The following is a 20,883-nucleotide window of genomic DNA, read 5'->3' on the forward strand; positions in this document are numbered from 1 at the left end:
TGTTAGTAAAAATGCAGGAACAATCTTGTATAACACAATGTAATGCTGGTGCCTTATAATAGAAAGTATGTTTCATTATCTTAAACAAAACTTAGGCCTTTACTCTTTCTGCACACAGTTAAGTGATGCATTGGCCATAGCCCAAACACTTACTTAAAATTTGTTTTTTTTTTCTTTTAAGTAAAGTCAATATTTCCCTGGACAGATGAGTTTTGAATGAAAGATGGGTCTATCTTGTGTCTCAGGTAACATTATTCTGCTAGGAAGTGACAAACATCACACAAAGCAATGATCAGTTAAGAGGAAAAATTTAGTCATTAGACAAGCCTCACCCTAATCATATGGATGATGTCTCATGGAATAAGTGCTGCAGGAAGCAGCAAAGGCTCTCTTCGAGGGCAAGCCAGCCCCTAAGACCCCTAAGGGGGCAGTGGAGCACCGCCAATCCCCCACGACAAGGTAGTGCTCTCCATCTCCACGCCGCCGATCTCCAGCGTTGCAGTCCAGACCCTCTGGGACTCACCCTCGGTCACAGGCACTGTAATCGCGGTTCCCACCTCGACGCAGAACACCTTGCCCTCCCGCCGCTCATCCTCTCAGTGCAGATCTCAGTCACCTGCCCTGTGGAAGCACTCCCCGTCATGATTCCAGTCCCCCCAACCCCAGCTCCAGTCCCCTGGATACCAGCACCAATCCTCCCACTCCAAACACCAGTCTCCGGCAGTGACGGTCAGCAGGCAGACACAGGTGTCAACGGCCCTGCTGTGGTCACTAGAAGGGGATTCCTCCAGCACGGAAGGGCAGTTTGGACCCTCACCAAAACCCCACCAGTGTGAATGGGCACCTGAGGCTGTGTCGACGTCTATGGCGCTGCCTTGGCAGCATGGCCAGTGGCCAGCGCAGTGGTCTTATTGGAGTGCGTGGGGCATGCCGATGATGATGATGATGCCACCTTTGCACCATTCATCTGCCTCTGCCTCGGAACAACAGCTGGTGGCACTGGCAGTACAGGGCTCAGTGCAAGAAAGCCGCTTGGAGGTCGGAGTAGAGGAGACAGCGCCCACCCCAAAACCCCCCTCCTCCACAGTGGATGTTGCCCCAAAGCCTCCCCCGTCGGTACAGTCATCGTCCTCATCCCTGGACGAGCCGGTTGTGAGACCCTCGAGGGCCAGCCCGCCCAACGATTTTAAGGAACACCAGGCCCTGGGTTCGATGGGTGACCAAGAGCTTGGGCCTAGAATTGGAGGAGATGGCTGAGCAGGCAGACACCTTGTTTAATGTCCTCTCAGCCTCTACCCTGGCATTTGTTGTACTACCAGTGCATGACGGGGTCCTTAAAACTGCCAGGGGGGAGGGATAGCTCAGTGGTTTGAGCATTGGCCTGCTAAACTTAGGGTTGTGAGTTTAATCCTTGAGGGGGCCACTTAGGGATCTGGGGCAAAATCAGTACTTGGTCCTGCTAGTGAAGGCAGGGGGCTGGACTCGATGACCTTTCAAGGTCCCTTCCAGTTTTAGGAGATGGGATATCTCCATTAATTTTATTTTAATTTGAGTACCTTTATACCCACCCAACTCTGGGCTCGCTGATTGTCTCTGTGGCCAATGAAAAGGACAGGCAGGGGCACATTAGTTCAATTCCCAGATATAAAGAGGCCAAAAGACTGGACCTTTTTGAGAGAAAAATTTGTTCAACAGCCAGCCTCCGATTCCAGGTAGCGAACCATCAGGCCCTCTTGGGCAGGTTCTATTTTAACTTATGGGACTCCCTCCGTAAGTTCAAGGAGTCCCTCCTTCAGGGTCTGGCCCAGGAATTTGACACCCTGGTGGAGGAGGGCACTGCAGCGGCTAGGTGCTCTCTCCAGATGGCGTGGGACGTTGCAGACTCGGTGACTAGGGTGGTCATGTCGGCGGTGATCATGAAGTGCAGCTCCTGGCTTCAGACCACCGGCCTGTCCCAAGAGATGCAGACCTCTATCCAGGACCTCCCTTTTGATAGGAACGGTCTCTTTTCAGAGCAGATTGATGCAAGGTTGCATGGGTTAAAGGACACTTGGGCCACCTTTCGCTCACGGGGCATGCATATGCCGCAGTCTGCATGGAAGCAGTTCCGGCTGCCTCCGTTGCCAAGGCCTTGGAAGCCTTGTCAGGGGTCTGCAAGGAGAAGGGATAGAGACATGAGCTTTAGTCATTGCCGCCCTTCCTCCTCCCACTCACCCACGCAGCCTGGCCCAGCAAAGCATCCCAGGAGCCAGAAGCACTCATTTTGAAGGTGCGCTCGAGAGAGGCGTCCCAGTCAATTCCCCGGATCCACCTTGTTCTTTCCTTGACCGTCTTCGTCCCTACCGTTTGGACTGGTCGCGGGTCACCTCGGACCGCTGGGTGTTAGACATAGAATCTCAGGGCTATACCCTGCAATTTTTGGCCTCCCCTCCCTACCACTCCCCCTTCCCCATCCTTCTTCAGGGACTCTTCTCACGAGCAACTCCTCGTCCAAGAGGTCGAGAACCCCCTGCACCTGGGAGCAGTGGAGGAGGTCTCTTGGGACATGAAGGGAAAAGGGTTTTATTCCCACTACTTCCTAATCCCGAAAACAAAGGGGGGGGGGCGTCAGACCCATTCTGGACCTGCATCGCCTCAACAAGTCTCGCAGGGTGTCTGAGATCAGAGCACTAACTTTGGAGCTCCCCTCTATAGTCTTCTACAAGGATAATGTCCAGCTGTGACCACACCCAGGTCATTTCCCAGTTTCATACTTGCCAGGACATATACATACCTATCTTCTTTCCAAAGCCTCATGTGTCAGATGAGGAGCGGAGACTACACTCCCTGGATGTCAGGAGGGCGCTGGCCTTCTACATAGATAGAACAAAGCCATTCCATAAATCAACTCAGTTGTTCATTGCGGTGGCAGACAGAATGAAAGATGGCCCAGTGTCTGCTCAGAGCATTTCGTCCTGGATCACGGTCTGCATCCACTACTGCTATGAGCTGGCGAAGGTGCCTCCGCTGGCGATTGTGATGGCACACTCAACCAGGGCACAAGCATTGTCAGTGGCCTTCCTGGTGCAGGTGCCAATCCAAGAGATCTGTAGAGCCACTACCTGGTTGTCTATCGACATGTTCTCATCTCATTATGCGCTTACCTAGCAAGTTCAAGACGATGCTGGCTTTGGCAAAGTAGTGCTACAAGATCATGGACCCTTAGTCCACCTCCATTGATACTGCTTGTGAGTCACCTTGAATGGAATCTCCATGAGCAAGCACTCAAAGAAGAAAAAATGGTTACCTTCCTTTCGTAACTGTTGTTCTTCAAGATCTGTTGCTTATATCCATTCCATTACCCACCCTCATGCCCCTCTGTCAGAGTTGCCAGCAAGAAGGAACTGAGAAGGCATAGGGCCAGCAGCGCCTGATATACCGACGCATGAGCGCGGCACTCAAAGGGGCGCAACAGCTGGCCCTATGGATACTGCTAAGGCAAAAATCTCCGACCACACATGTGGGCGCACACCTAGAATGGAATGGACATGAGCAACACATTTTGAAGAACAGCAGTTAGGAAAGGTAAATAACCAGTTTTGTTTTAAATACTAATTAAATATCTTTAACAGGTTTTGAGAGAGAACCCACAAGAATACAATGATTCCATTTATTAATACTTTATACCTTATTCACATAGGATTTGTATGAACTCACCTATTCATAGAATCATAGAATATCAGGATTGGAAGGGACCTCAGGAGGTCATCTAGTCCAACCCCCTGCTCAAAGCAGGACCAATCCCAAACTAAATCAACCCAGCCAGGGCTTTGTCAAGCCTGACCTTAAAAACCTCTAAGGAAGGAGATTCCACCATCTCTCTAGGTAACCCATTCCAGTGTTTCACCACCCTCCTAGTGAAAAAGTTTTTCCTAATATCCAACCTAAACCTCCTCCACTGCAACTTGAGACCATTACTCCTTGTTCTGTCATCTGCTACCACTGAGAAAGGTCTAGATCCATCCTCTTTGGAACCCCCTTTCAGGTAGTTGAAAGCAGCTATTAAATCCCCCCTCATTCTTCTCTTCTGCAGACTAAACAATCCCAGTTCCCTCAGCCTCTCCTCATAAGTCATGTGCTCCTGCCTCCTAATCATTTTTGTTGCCCTCTGCTGGACTCTTTCCAATTTTTCCACATCCTTTTTGTAGTGTGGGGCCCAAAACGACACCGTACTCCAGATGAGGCCTCACCAATGTTGAATAGAGGGGAATGATCATGTCCCTCGATCTGCTGGCAATGCCCCTACTTATACAGCCCAAAATGCCATTAGCCTTCTTGGCAACAAGGGCACACTGTTGGCTCATATCCAGCTTCTCGTCCACTGTAACTCCTAGATCCTTTTCTGCAGAACTGCTGCCTAGCCATTCGGTCCCCATTCTGTAGCAGTGCATGGGATTCTTCCGTCCTAAGTGAAGGACTCTGCACTTGTCCTTGTTGAACCTCATCAGATTTCTTTTGGCCCAATCCTCTAATTTGTCTAGGTCTGTCTGTATCCTATCCCTACCCTCCAGCGTATCTACCACTCCTCCCAGTTTAGTGTCATCTGCAAACTTGCTGAGGGTGCAGTCCACACCATCCTCCAGATCATTAATGAAGATATTGAACAAAACCGGCCCTAGGACCTACCCTTGGGGCACTCCACTTGATACCGGCTGCCAACTAGACATGGAGCCATTGATCAGTACCTGTTGACCCGACGATCTAGCCAGCTTTCTATCCACCTTATAGTCCATTCATCCAGCCCATACTTCTTTAACTTGCCAGCAAGAATACTGTGGGAGACTGTATCAAAAGCTTTCCTAAAGTCAAGGAATAACACATCCACTGATTTCCCCTCATCCACAGAGCCAGTTATCTCGTCATAGAAGGCAATTAGGTTAATCAGGCATGACTTGCTCTTGGTAAATCCATGCTGACTGTTCCTGATCACTTTCCTCTCCTCTAAGTGCTTCAGAATTGATTCCTTGAGGACCTGCTCCATGATTTTTCCAGGGATTGAGGTGAGGCTGACTGGCCTGTAGTTCCCCGGATCCTCCTTCTTCCCTTTTTAAAGATTGGCACTACATTAGCCTTTTTTCAGTCATCCGGGACCTCCCCCGATCGCCATGAGTTTTCAAAGATAATGGCCGATGGCTCTGCAATCATATCAACCAACTCCTTTAGCACCCTCGGATGCAGCGCATCCGGCCCCATGGACTTGTGCTCATCCAGCTTTTCTAAATAGTCCCGAACCACTTCTTTCTCCACAGAGGGCTGGTCACCTACTCCCCATTCTATACTGCCCAGTGCAGTAGTCTGGGAGCTGACCTTGTTTGTGAAGACAGAGGCAAAAAAAGCATTGAGTACATTAGCTTTTTCCACATCCTCTGTCACTAGGTTGCCTCCCTCATTCAGAAGGGGCCTACACTTTCCTTGACTTTCTTCTTGTTGCTAACATACCTGAAGAAACCCTTCCTGTTACTCTTAACATCTCTTGCTAGCTGCAACTCCAAGTGTGATTTGGCCTTCCTGATTTCACTCCTGCATGCCTGAGCAATATTTTTATACTCCTCCCTGGTCATTTGTCCAGTCTTCCACTTCTTGGAAGCTTTTTTTGTGTGTTTAAGATCAGCATGGATTTCACTGTTAAGCCAAGCTGGTCGCTTGCCATATTTACTATTCTTTCTACACATCAGGATGGTTTATTCCTGCAACCTCAATAAGGATTCTTTAAAATACAGCCAGCTGTCCTGGACTCCTTTCCACTTCATGTTATTCTCCCAAGGGATCCTGCCCATCAGTTCCCTGAGGGAGTCAAAGTCTGCTTTTCTGAAGTCCAGGATCCGTATTCTGCTGTTCTCCTTTCTTCCTTGTGTCAGGATCCTGAATTTGACCATTTCATGGTCACTGCCTCCCAGGTTCCCATCCACTTTTGCTTCCCCTACTAATTCTTCCCTGTTTGTGAGCAGCAGGTCAGGAAGAGCTCTGCCCCTAGTTGGTTCCTCTAGCACTTGCACCAGGAAATTGTCCCCTACACTTTTCAAAAACTTCCTGGATTGTCTCTGCATCGCTGTATTGCTCTCCCAGCAGGGTGATTGAAGTCTCCCATGAGAACCAGGGCTGTGATCTAGTAACTTCTGTTTGTTGCTGGAAGAAAGCCTCGTCCACCTCATCCCCCTGGTCTGGTGGTCTATAGCAGACTCCCACCACGCCGTCACCCTTGTTGCTCACACTTCTCAACTTTATCCAGAGACTCTCAGGTTTTTCTGCAGTTTCATACCGGAGCTCTGAGCAGTCATACTGCTCTCTTACATACAATGCAACTCTCCCACCTTTTCTGCCCTTTTTCTGTTTTTACTAATAAACAAAACAGAGCTTGTTGACTGAACTTATATGTATTCTGAAAATAGATACATAAAAATAGGAAAAGTTCTGTAAGTATGAGAGGCTAGGTCTACACTACAGCGGGGGTCCGACCTAAGATACGCAACTTCAGCTACGTGAATACCGTAGCTGAAGTTGCGTATTTTAGGTCGGCTTACCTAGCGGTGAGGACGCGGGAAAGTCGACCGCTGCCGCGCTGCCGCCGACTCCGCTGCCGCCTCCTGCCGAGGTGGATTTCCGGAGTCGACGGCAGAGCGATCAGGGATCGATTTTACCGCGTCTTCACTAGACGCGGTAAGCCGATCCCCGATAAACCGATTGCTACCCGCCGGATCGGCGGGTAGTGAAGACAAAGCCTAAGTTAAAATTGCCTGAGGTGCAATGCACCTTTGCCATCCCTGGTGGAAATTTGTGTTATGGACTGCATTAAAACAGTAGTCGCTGCCACTCTGTTGAAGGTAGAGTCTGTGCAAATTCTAGCAATGAGCATGTGATCACTCCTTTTAAGGCCATACTTGATTTCTATGCCAAATAGCAGCATGTGCTTACTCAAACTGCACACTTGCTTAACTCCACTTCTCATTGAATCAGATGCATAATATACAACTGAACTTTCAATACAGTGGCAAAACTTTCATAAAAATGCTGGCACATATCTTTCTTCAATGATTATATAATACTTTATTTTTGTAGAGATGTGCCCACAGGTTCTCTCCTGGTTTGGTAAGTGACACCTTTACAGCAGCATTATTCCCTTTATATTGGATGAAAAGAGATGCTAGGTTTAATTCAAGTAGTGGTGAGCCAGATTATAAGACTATTGTGTGACTCTCCCAAACAAGACCATAGCTTTGATTGCACATCATAACTTGAAGTAATATTATGTGAAATAGGGCTATCTGAGGCCTACAAGTTAACCTAACTGCATTAACCCTTCCCTTCAAATGGAGAAAGCTACACAGAGTACAGGACTCAGCTGAATTAAGAGAGAATCATGGAATCATAGGACTGGAAGGGACCTCAAGAGGCCATCTAGTCTAGTCCCCTGCACTCATGGCAGAACTAAGTACTATCTAGACCATCCCTGGCAGGTGTTTTTCTAACCTGCTCTTAAAAATCTCCAATGATGGAAATTCCACTACCTCCATGGGCAATTTATTCCAGTGCTTAACCACCCTGACAGTTAGGAAGTTTTTCCTAATGTCCAACCTAAACTCCCCTTGCTGCAATTTAAGCTTCTTGTCCTGTCCTCAGTGGTTAAGGAGAATAATTTTTCTCCCTCTTCCTTGTAACAACCTTTTATGTACTTGAAAATTGTTATCATGTCCCCTCAGTCTTCTCCAGATTAAACGTACAGTTTTTTCAATCTTCCCTCATAGGTCATGTTCCATTAATCATTTTTGTTGCTGTTCTCTGGACTTTCTCCAATTTGTCCAGATCTTTCCTGAAATGTGGCACCCAGAACTGGACACAATACTCCAGTTGAGGTCTAATCAGTGCAGAGTAGAATGGAAGAATTACTTCTCGTGTCTTGTTTACAACACTCCTGCTAATACTTCCCAGAATGATGTTTACTTTTTACAATTATTTTTTGCAACAGTGTTACACTCTTGATTCATATTGAGGTTGTGATCCAGTATGACCCCCAGATCCCTTTCCACAGTACTCCTTCCTAGGCAGTCATTTCCATTTTGTATGTGTGCAACTGATTGTTCCTTCCTAAGTGGAGTACTTTACATTTGTCCTTACTGAATTTCATCCTGTTTTCTTCAGACCATTTCTCCAAATTGTCCAGATAATTTTGAATTTTAATCCTATCCTCCAAAGCACTTGCAACCCCTCTCAGTATGGCATCATCCGCAAACTTTATAAGTGTACTCTCTATGCCATTATCTAAATAATTGATGAAGATATTAAACAGAACCGGACCCAGAACTGATCCCTGCGGACCCCACTTGTTATGCCCTTCCAGCTTGATTGTGAACCATTGATAACTACACTCTGGGAACAGTTTTCCAACCAGTTTTGCACCCACCTTATATCAGCTAAATCTAGCTTGTATTTCCCTAGTTTGTTTATGAGAAAGTTATGCTAGTCAGTATCAAAAGCCTTACTAAATCAAGATATACCACATCTACCGCTTCCCCCCCATCCAAAAGGCTTGTTACCCTGTCAAAATAAATTATTAGGTTGGTTTGACGTGATTTGTTCTTGACAAATGAATGGTGACTGTTACTTATCACTTTATTATCTTCTAGGTGTTTTGCAAATTGATTGCTTAATAATTTGCTCCAGTATCTTTCTGGGTACTGAAGTTAAGCTGACAGGTCTGCAATTCCCCGGGTTGTCCATATTTCCCTTTTTATAGATTGGCACTATATTTGCCCTTTTCCAGTCTTCTGGAATCTCTCCCATCTTCCATGAGTTTTCGAAGATAATTGCTAATGACTCAGGTACCTCCTCAGTCAGCTTTTTGAGTATTCTAGGATGTATTTCATCAGGCCCTGGTGAGTTGAAGACATCTAACGTGACTAAGTAATTTTTAACTTGTTCTTTCCCAATTCTAGCCTCTGATCTTACTTCATTTTCACTGACATTCACTATGTTATATGTCCAATTTCTACTAACCTTTTTGGTTAAAACTGAAACAAAAAAGTGACTTATAGCACTTCTGCCATTTCCACATTTTTTGTTGTTTTTGAGTAATAACCTACCCTGTCCTTGGTCTTTGTCTTGCTTCTAATGCATTTATAGAATGTTTTCTTGTTACCCTTTATGTCTATAACTAGTTTAATCTTGTTTTGTGCCTTGGTCTTTCTAATTTTGTCCGTCCGTACTTGTGTTTTTTGTTTATATTCATCCTTTGTAATTTGATCTAGTTACCACTTTTTGTAGGACTCTCTTTTGAGTTTCAGATCATTAGAGATCTCCTGGTTAAGCCAGGATGGTCTCTTGCCGTACTTCCTATCTTTCCTACGCTGTGGGATAGTTTGCTCTTGTGCCCTTAATAATGTCTCTTTGAAAAACTTCCAACTCTCTTGAACTGTTTTTCCCCTTAGACTTGCTTCCTATGGGATCTCATCTACCAAATCCATGAGTTTGCTAAAATCTGCCTTCTTGCAATCCAAGAAGACAAGTTGTTCCTTAACCAGGTTTTTCTTCTGCCTTGCAATACACGATGAATAATCAATGTTATAAGTCAATAAGCAGTGCATCTGTCATTCGGAGTATAGACAACTAAAATATATGGGCCAAAATTTCAAGATTGGTGTGAAAAATGTGTGCTAGATTTTATGCCTTTTTTCCACGAGCAATTGCACATACAGGCTCACACACAATTAAGCAATTTGTGTCAGCAAATCTGGTAATAATGGGAACAAACTATATGTGTGAACGGTCCCGTGTCCTTTATATAATTGGCCGTTTAAGTGAGTGATATTAGGGCTGATTTTTCTTGGGATTTTTGTTTTCTTACAGCTTTATTTTGCTATACCATTTTGCTGAATTCTCCCAGGATGTTATGAAGAGCAACTCCAGAGTTGTATCATAGAGTCAAAAGCCAATGTTGCATGTGCTCTGTTGCTGTGGCCCTGTCTGTATGTTATTTAATGTGATTCTCCTCTGGACTCTATTCCTGCAATTTGTTTAGAAATTTTGTGCCATTTAAATAACATGCAATCAAGATATTGCATCATCTCCAGGTTAAATGGCATCAGCTTGTACTTTTCTGAGCAAAACAACTTGTCATTTGCAGAGGGTACACGTTGTTTAAACTAGAGGTGATGTGATGTTTGGATAACATACAGCCTGAACAGTTTTGGTAAAGAGTAGCTACATGTCTAACAGCATCACATTCAGCAAGACACATGGATGAAAATAACCTATTGGCAGCTTTAGTTCGTGACTAAACCTGCCACGGAATATTAAGAGGTTCAGATCACATTTAAGTGCCCAGAATAACTTTTGGAATAAGAACATTTCTCTGAATTTTAAAGCACCCAAAAGACATGGCCATCACCTGTGTCATCTTTAGTCTTGCTGGGAATATGATTTGCTACGTCTGTCAAATGTGAATACCAGTGCTATTCATTCTCCTCCCGCCAAATGAATGTAATGTGATGACTGTAAAATAGGTAAGAAGAAATCACCTTAATTTAAAAGAAAACTTCTAACAGAAGTAAATAAAAACAAAACGAAAATAGAGCACTTGTGCTTTCAAATAATGAATTGTTAAGTAACTAGTTATCATTAACAAATACATGAAACCTTTGAATTTAAGACAAATTGATTTGCCCTAGCAAATTATAGGATAGTAAATCCACCTCTGTCTGCAGGGTTGACTGGTGATGTCTTCTTTTGGTTTGAATTCCCCTTGACTCATTTATCTGTTGGTAATTAGAAGTTGTCTAGTTTTGTGTTTGTTTTAATACGTGACTGGGTCAGATCTGGTAGGTTTTAACTGTCAGGCTGTTTTGTTTGTTTGTGTTTTGTGGAAAAGGGCTTCAGGGTGTTTTGGAAGTTAAACTATAATTTCTGGTAACTGTGGGATTCTGATCTCACTTACGCAGGTGTGAGTCAGGAGTAATGCCACTGAAGTGAATGCAGTTTCCTCAGTATAAAACAAGCATAAGTGAGATCAGAATCTGGCCCTGAATAACCGTAAATAGATTCTTGATGTTTTACTCATGGGGTTTGGATAGAGACCTCAAAGCTACACTGAAGTATGAACTATAGTGGCGCATGATAAATTGGCACAGGTGACCTTATTCTCATATCAAATATATGAAAAACTGAAAGCACATTGAATTGGTAGAAAATACTGTTTCAATTTCAGTTTACAGAGAGCCCTTTGGGACTAATAAACTGTCTGACTTTAAGCTGAATTGAAGAAGTCTTATTGAAAAAGCATGGAACAATATAGTAGCTTTGCTTCCCATACCGTATCTCGCTGAGGTCTGTTTTTTTCTGGTTCTTGGAACTTTCCCTTTATTACTGTTTTAATCATCTTGATCAGCATTATTATAATCACAAAACATCAGCCTGAGAAAACGATAGTCTAGTCATTATGTTTCAGTGTCACCTTTGTCAACTCAAGCTTAGCTATCATTTGAAATTGCTATATCAATCCTGTGATTAGATATAATTTGTGATATGACCAGCATTCATAGGTGAGTAGTTTAAAATACAACAACACCTAAATACTCCAGTATGATATTAACTCTTTCCTCTTAAGTTATTCACATCCATCCTCCTAATACAACTGCTCTTTGAAAAATATTCGTGGAACCAAATATTTTATTTTTGTAGATAATGAAATCTTACTGTATGATCACTAAATGAAATTTATGAATTACTCTAGTAATGTGGAGTCATTTTGTATGTGTTACCAAGGGTAGACAAATTCTTTGTAGTCATAGCTTTTTTCCCCTCAAAAGTCATATACACTTTGTGTGTGTGTAATTAATGATTTTCAAAGTGTACCTTTATAATGCCTCAAAAACCTTTGGAATTTACCATCCTAGAAAAATACCTGCCATTTTCTGTATTTGTGAAAAAACATTACTATATCTCTTATATTCTGTGCTAGTTACATTTAAAACAAGATAAACTTAACAAGATTGTTCAGAAATTAAAAGAATTATTCACTACTGGTTTTGCATTCTTCATTTCAGAGGAATAAAAGATAAACTAAGTTAAAAAATAGGACCAGTTAATGCAGCATAAATGTGATGCATGAAATGTGACATCTCTTTAACATTGAGGGAAAACACTTCTTTCCATTGAGCGCTTGCACTAAATGCAAAATATTGACACATCCCTATTATATTAAACAAAAGGATTCGTTCAGAAAGATAATCTTATAGAACGGGTAGTATCATGTGATCTTATTAATATTTATGAAATATGATAACATAGTAAAAAGGAGAACTGGGACACAGGCACTATCTTTATAGACCCTATTCATTTCAGCTTCAAAATGTTTTTCATTTCACACATCAGACACTAATTAGCAAATATCTAATTAGTGTTTGAAGATTAATCGCTCATGGGAGTTGAGGCTTTGAGCTTTCATGCATGCAAAAATAGTGCCACTTTAGGTGCAATTGTTAAGGTACAGTAACTTTAAATGATGTAACTTTGTTATTTTTCTCTGAAATTGTGTAAATTACAATAAAAAGTAAAATTAAGCTCAAGTAAATAGGGAAGAAAGCTGCATTTACAAAGGAAAAGGCAAGGACTAGACACTGTAAAAGAATGGCTAAAGTACTTAAAACCTATCCAGAAGTTGCTAAGATTCCAGGGGCAGGATGGGATTTAATATTAACAGTCATTTTTTTTTTTTTTTTTACTTTTCCTGGTGAGAAATTACTTGCAAAATTCATATTTAGATTGTACTGGATGAACTATCAAATCTTTTACATTACTCTTGAGATTCTAAATCATCTGAACATGTTGAGCACAGTTAATAGTGGAGCAACTTGTGAAGTACGGTGGAATTGACATATTTTAAAGTACAGTGTGTTAAAGTTTTATAGTTCAGATACATCCTGTTGGTAAATTACTATTCTTGGCAATTCATTGTGTTTCTTTTTAATAAGAGGGATATTAAATATAATATAAACAAACTATACTTTGATAGTGTTGTGACAGAGTGGATCAATGCATGTAAGAGGAAATGTGGTTCATGCCCTGTAAATAGCATCATGCTTGCTTGAGCAACAGAACTACTAATCACAAAGAACTTCTGTTAAAATAGTTGAAATAAAGAGAAACCAGGTTTCAGTACTTTGCTTCATGGTTTATGACAACATTAATAAGTTCACCCTGGAGCAATATCAACTAGAACCTAATTTTGAAAATACATTTATTTTAGGCATGCTGTATCTGTTCAAATAATATTAAAGCTAAAACAATCATATAGTATAACACCTAAATCTACAGGCAGTCATGCAGAAATGCTTGAGGACAGCAATATGGAACCATTTTGACATTATAAAGTTTGAGAAATTTCCCAAAAGTAAAATGGCTTTAAGAAATTAAATGCTACAGTACTTCCAATGTTAAGCATATATACTATTTAAATGTTTATTATAATAAACAACACTGTAGGATTCATTTAGGTCAATTTAGGTCCAAAATGAAAGGTTTGTACAGAAAGCATTCCAGTATCATCAGTCTTTAGAGAGTTCGGTTTTGTTTTCCCCCCCCTTTATTTGTGTATATGTTGAATTCCCCCTGCCCCACCATTTTGTCAGAGCAGGAAGTGTTTTCTCTGTTCAAGAGTGCAACTTCAGAGTTGCAATAAGGATCAGCTGGTATCAGTATTCTATAGCACTGTCTCTTTCTTCTTTCCTCAAAGGCTGAGCTAATCTCTCTGTCAACTTGAGTGTCCTAATTTATAACTCAGCACCCTTAGGCTATATTTCTGCCCCCTTCCCAGTAACTGACATGTCAATGAGAATGCAAGAGCAACCCCCCCATGGGTAATGGGGATACTGAGACACTGCTGTTATTTTCCTTTCAAAGGATCTCTAACAATGCACTGAATTGATCCACTGCTGTATGCCTGCTCTTAGTTGCAGTGTCACTCTAGTGGCGAGTCGTTTTAAACTGAAGCCCACTTTTTTGGTAGACCAACATCTAGAGATGTGCTGCTAATAAGGGTATGTGCTATTCTGTACCCATTATATACTGCAGAATAACAAGCAAACTAAAAATGATTGGCGAAGTTTGTTGAATCTTTATGCTAGCTGAACCAAGGCACTCTCTAAAATAATAATGGGGAAGTATAATAAAATAGCTACAGTAGTAACATTCTTTAACTTTTTTCATCTAATCATTTTTATGAAATTGAATAAATCAGGCCAGATTTTTAAACATCAGCTTATGGCAGACAAAGCTCTGGTGCCTCAAATACCGGATATGCCTGCACATGGTCAGTTACACCTAACTTACATTCAAGTTCATCATTCCAAGATGTGTATGGTACAATTGTAATGAGAAGTAAAATTCCAATGTGTATCCCGAGTATCCCATGATGATTTATTAGCAAACGAGATACTTTAGCCATGGGGAAGATCCAGCCAGCTCAATTGTGTCCCCGTGTTCTTGGTCAATTTGATTCTCACCTCCCTGTAATATGAAAAGGAAAAACAAACAAATATTTTTTGTCTCTCTTTGGTATGGTACTGTAATATATTTAGCATATATAATACCCTTTAGGCAAAATAGTTTGGCTTAAGCTACCTATTTACTTGTTTTCCTAAATTTTTAGCTTATGCCTCTTACTTTTTGAACCTTTCTCCAGTATAAAAATGGTGCTGCAGAATCTCATGGATTTATGGTTCTCAACACCTTCTTTTAGGTCACCTATGGGTATTTCTTTTCCAGGGAGAATTATCCCAACCCCTGTAACCTTACTTCTTAACTTAGATTCTTGAGACACTTGTATCTGTCTGAGTAAAATGGAGTTATTGCGAGTTTTCCCTGGGTATCTAAGTATTTATTGTATGTCACTACATGAAAAAAAAATGTACGGAGTTTTTGGAGAACAGACCGGTTTTATTTTGTTCTCCACAGGTTCCCATGTTAACATTAATACTACTGAGCCTTTAGAAAGGACTTCCTGCCACATTCTTTCAAAAAAACCCACAACAAACACAGGGTATTTTGTTTCAAATACCTTAAAAATAATGCACTGAATAGATAAGTAAAAAACCAAACCATTGGTTAATACTTTTTAAATACATTATTTATTAAATATGTGGTGAGAAGAAATAAAAACAAACAAAAAATATTAAGTAAAAGTGGGTAAATTTGGTTAACCATTTTGGGGAGAAATTAATGTGCAATATTTCCCCGACTTTTCTCATTACTTCTCCTCCCCACAATGTTGCTTTGTCAAGAAGTTTTGGGAGACTGTTTTTCTTTTTTTGAGAGAAGCATTTTTTTGTTCAAAAATGTGCACTTGTGAAAACTCACTTTAATTTGCAGATACATTATAAATGCAACTTTTCTCTCTCATGGCCCACAGGCATGTGTAATTTACACAAACTCATACCTCAGTGAGGGTAAATCAAGCCCACCAGATACTACACTTCACAAAAATTGTCCCATAACATCCTTGTGGAATAAGCAAATACCATTGCCCCCAGTGTTATAGATGGGGAAACTGAGATTTGGTGGCATACTCAAATTCACACTGCACATGAGAGATAATATCTGATTTAGAAGACAGGTCTCCTGAATGTTAGGTCCTTGACTAATCCACTAGTCTGTAGTTACCCAAAGGCAGGTAATTTAACATCTTTGTCCCATTTTCCCCTTCTGTTAAATGGGGATAATATATTTGCAATCGATATTAAAAATATACAAGATGTCCACAGCCACGTGGGGATCCAAGCAGACATAACTAACCACATTCTACAGACCTAGGGCCTGTTTCTCCATTGTGTTAAATTGGTTTTATCCAGTGTAACTTTATTGAAGTCAGTGGAGTTGCACCATTTAAAACTGGCATAACAAAGTGGAATATCAGGCCTCTAATCAGTGGGGGTGGGGGGGCGGGCACATGCCGTATCACTTCACAGCTAATAGTAATGCCATTCCCCTACACAATCAATATGTTGCCAGCATAAAAATCTCTATAAGAGCTCTGAAACATTGATGATATATCCAGATCATGAAAAGGGCTATATAAGACTAAGGACCAGTGTCAAAATTTTCAAAAACATGAGCCAAAAATTAGGCTCCTGAATTTGTATTTAGATGCCTACAAATCAGATTTCCAAAAGTGATTTAGGAGCATAACTCCCATTGATTTAAGTGGGACCACTTGTGTGAATGATTGTAAATTCTAGTCTCATGTTCTGTTATATTCCATGCTATACTGTACATACTAGAATACTAAACATCAAATTCCAGTAGTCTTAAGATATTAAATTATAATAAAATTGATGTGTTGGGAAACAGTATGCCTCTTAAAATAATGTAGGTGTTCTGTCCTTATTTGATCTGTAAAATTGTGTAAGGGTAGAAGTAGATAATCTCAAACAGTTACGATAAGAATTACAGACAAACTGGTCATTTTTAATAGAAAGTTCACCTAAACAGGTATCAGTTGCATTATTTCTGCATGCATTTATTTGCTCTGCCAGAACTATAACCAGGTGTTAGCCTCTTCCACGGAAAGTTCAGATATTTTTCTCTGAATGAAAATGAAAGTTGGAAGTTTGTGAAAGGCATATCCGTGTGGAATTCATAGGACTTCATGTTGTAACGCAGCAAGAAGGCTTGCCAGAAATTGCGTGTTTCAGGGTGATGATGCAAAACTTGACATCTGTTAAATTAACATCTACCTAACATTTTTGCCTTTCAGTCAAATGCATTCAAAAAATTTAAATCTTTTTTAGCTGTCAAAACAATCTGTCACAAGATATTTATTTTTTGTATAATGGGTTACTTAAGAAAAGCAGCATATGGTTCAGTGAACTGCACCTACACTACAGCTTTAGCTTAAATCTGTACTGCCTACAAACTACTGGAAAATATACATACGGTATGATCACTTTTTTATTTTAAAATCAACTAAATGTAGCCATACATTTTCTTTGACCTCTGCATCTCTTTTTTAATCTGTTATGCAATCTGTTGTTGTTCTTGGGTGAGAATCCTAGGTGTATAGTGCTTTCTGCCTTTTAAACTCTTAATTTTTTGCCTAATAAAATAAGGCCTGGTCTACACTAGAAAATTAATTTGGCTTAACTATGTCTCCCAGGGGTGTGAAAAATCCACACCTCAACTGCCATAGTTAAGCTGACCTAATTCCTAGTGTAGACAGCACTATGTCAACAAAAGAATTCTTCTGTCAACCTAGCTATGCCCTCTCAGGGAGATGGATTACCTGTGCCAATGGGAGAATCCCTCATTTCAGTGGCAGTAGTGTCTAAACAGAAGCATTTCAGTGGTGCGTGCAGCTGTGCCACTGTAGCATTTCAAGCGTACACATGCCCTAAGATAGCACTATAAATACTCCCATTATAACATGTCAAATGCTGGAACTGTCCCTGCACTCATCTCACCTGAAAGCAATCTGAAATTAGTTTCTTTTTAGTTTATTCTGTGGTCATTCATTCCTCTTGCTCATAGAGAGAATATTAATAATAAAAAAATTCCAGTAATGACCAAAACAAAGTCTTCAAAGCAATTCAAACGTACACAGTATTGTGGTGTTCTGACTATTTATCAAAAATATCATCTCATTTCAGTGACACACTGTGTGTGTGTAGCTTTGTGGCATGTTCAGTGCACTTTTAACATAGCCTTTTCAATTATGTCCATAGGAACACTAACTTCACAGGTGATTTTGCCTGAGTAAGGACTGAGAGTGAAAACTTGTCCCCACTGAAGTCAGTGGGACTTTTGCCATTAAATTCAATAGTGCCAGGATGTCATGCTAAATGTGGATTCTAGGAACACTTCTTGAACATGCTTGCTTTTCTGAACTATAGACACATTAAAATTGCAGTCTGAACTATTTTAATTATTTCTTGGGGATGAATTTATTGAGTATGCATGTTCTTTGTACTTATTTTTTTATTTATATAAACTTTGGGGGGGAAAGGAGGGGGAGACTAGACTCGTAGCACGTAAGAAGCATGTGTGAATGAGAGAGATCCTGCTCTGGGAATAGCCTGTAGCTTTCTAGGCTGGTAGAGATTGAAAGTATTGAGGATATGACACACTTTACCTCTGGGAAGACAAGAAAAGTGTCACCCACACCACTGTAGCCCTTCAGAGAGCATCCCTTATTTGCTCATTCACTTAGCTGCTTCAGTTTAGTTTCAAAGCTGGGAAAGCAATATATAAACTTTGCAGTAAATTATTGCACTTCATTAGGTATAAATAGAAATTTCTCAAGTGCCCCAAAAGGAATTTCTAGGCCTGCATATCAGTATAATATTTTCAGAGAAACACAGCATTTGAAGATTGAGAACATATGGTGACATACACTGTATGGAAGCTTTCACTTAAATGTCATGTGTCATAAATTTGTCATGTATCTTTAATAGTTTTAATGTCATCAATATTTTTAAAATGTAGCTTGTTTTACAGTGTAGCCAGCTTTTAAATTAGATTTCTCACTACTAATTATACACCTCAATATTAGCCTGGTGTTTAAAAATTAGCAGTTAACAATTTTTAAAAAGCCAATTTCTCATTCCCATCATTCCCCAAGGGGCAATTCTTACTTACTACCCAGAATAATAAATCCCTCCCTGGCATAGTCATGTTCCAGTGTGTCACTGCATGATCAAACAGAGCAGACTCAGAAATTGTGGTCAGGGACTACATGTGTATAAATGTGCAATATTTTTAGAATCTGGAAGGTGCCCACAATATTGCTTTCTGCAATATACATACAACAGAAGAATATGAAAGACCTCGTTGAAGATATAACTCAAGTTTATTCTTAGACAAGGGAATTAGTTGAGATAGAGCCCCAATAATTGTTCAAAGTCTGTGACATTTAGTCAAGATATTGCAAGAGCTCCTTGTGGTCAAACTGTGACAGCACAGGTGACTCAAACAATGATGTTACATTTTCTTGTTTGCATATTGTTCTAATACATTTGTACAGATTATTTGTTTCTGTCTCCCTCTGTTGTTCAGGCTCTGACACATTTTTCCTTTTCATCTGCTTCAAGACCAGAAGAATTGAACCAATCAGCTAGCAGGACAATTAGATTTTAATGAGATATTTGATTTTCACTGGTTAGTTGATTTAATTTGAAGCTTTCAATTCTGATTGGTTTTGAGTCAAATATAGAATAAATTTCAATTTGTCTTCAACAATGATAAATTGAAGTTAGTATAATCCCAGATATTTGAAATTAGTATTCTAAAGGAGGGGAGAAGAAAGAAACCTTGTAATTTATTGGTTTTGCTTAAATGGGTTTAATTTCTTGTATTCCAACATGGTTTGCCATTTTATAACATACTGTACAACTGTGAACCCATTGCTCTCTGCAGTCAGGTTGTGTTAATTTTTCTTTTCGTGCAGTAGCAGAGCTCACAGTCTATACCTGACTCTTGAAGAAAAAAAAATGACTATTTCTTCAGGCATCTTGCAGTGTTGTCATGCTGATGATTGTGGCTACTGGATTACCATTAGTGTTGGCCCTTTGGCATCTATTTTTGATCATTTAGCCTTGCTGAGTTCTTCTGGTTTTCCATGCGCATCAGCGCAACAATGGGTATCCTGATGATCTTGCTGTTTTCTGGAGCTCTTTCTCAGTTAACATGTTGCCAATTTCTGGTTTACATCAAAAGATTGCTCTCCTCTCTAGCCTTAGAAGGCACTTCCTGTGAGTCAAACTGTGTTCCATAACTTTTTGGATCCTGCTTCAGTATGCCCTATATCACTTTTGCTGTCCCCCAAAATGAAATTTGCATCCCTTTAACTCAGAGTAGAATGAAATATTGGCTAGCCTGTCATCTGAGGAGACCACCATACTATTTGCTCCTTCATCACATGACTAATGATTGTATTTGTTGTTGCTATGAAAAATAGGTTGGTGTTAGAAATCTTGGCCTTTAATTTGGTATAGAGGGGCAGCCTATTATGTAGAACCTGTCTAGTACTCCAGTTTCTTTCCTAAAGCTGTGTGAAAGTGGTGGCTCGTAATAAAATTTCACTCTAAAGGCAATCACTTTTCAGTGCTTAAGTCCCACATTCCACCTGACCCCTCCCTTCCTGCCCTGCTCCCCTGCAAACTAAGGTGTTTTTTTGGCGGGAAAGGGAGAAGCAGCAGCGGGGCTCAGGAAGAAGTTGGCCCTATTCCAGCAGCTCTGGACCCCCTGCCCCATTTCTTCCCTTTTCCCCTCAGGAGCAGAGAGACAGCCCCAGACAGGGAATATGGGAGCCAATAGGCTTTTCTGGGTGGAGTGGGGAGAGGACAGAGCCAGCAGGTAAGTCACTTTACCTTTCACCGACGGCAGGGGAAGGAAGTGTAGTGGACTCTGAGCTGGTAAACTCTTCACAGGCTGGGAGGCTCCACTTCCCCCACCCCACGGAAAGTGTACTCACCAAGCCTGGTCATTCTGGCTTCCCCCTACCCTCATGGACAACTCTGTGTGCTCCTGGGCAACTGGGATTCTGCTCTGTGCTCCCTATAGGGATGCAGGGAGGGAGGAGCAGCAGGGACCTCCTTGGAGGCAGCAGCAATGGAGCCCTGCAGAGAGGCAGGGCCTAGCCTAAATTAATAATATTGGGGGAAAGGGTGGCTAAATGTGGTTGGGCTGATTGAACTGCATAGGGTACTTCATTGTACTGGTACCACCAGATGGATTGGTAATGCGGGGCGTGTGCTAAGTGAATTGCATTAGTAGCAGGGTGGTACGAAGGTGTGTGGTTGTGTATGTGGGAGGACTGATTCAATTGCACTGCTACCGGCTGTGTTGGGAATGGGGTGGGGAGAT

Source organism: Emys orbicularis, chromosome 20 (assembly GCF_028017835.1).
Source record: "Emys orbicularis isolate rEmyOrb1 chromosome 20, rEmyOrb1.hap1, whole genome shotgun sequence".
Classification (NCBI taxonomy): domain Eukaryota; kingdom Metazoa; phylum Chordata; order Testudines; family Emydidae; genus Emys; species Emys orbicularis.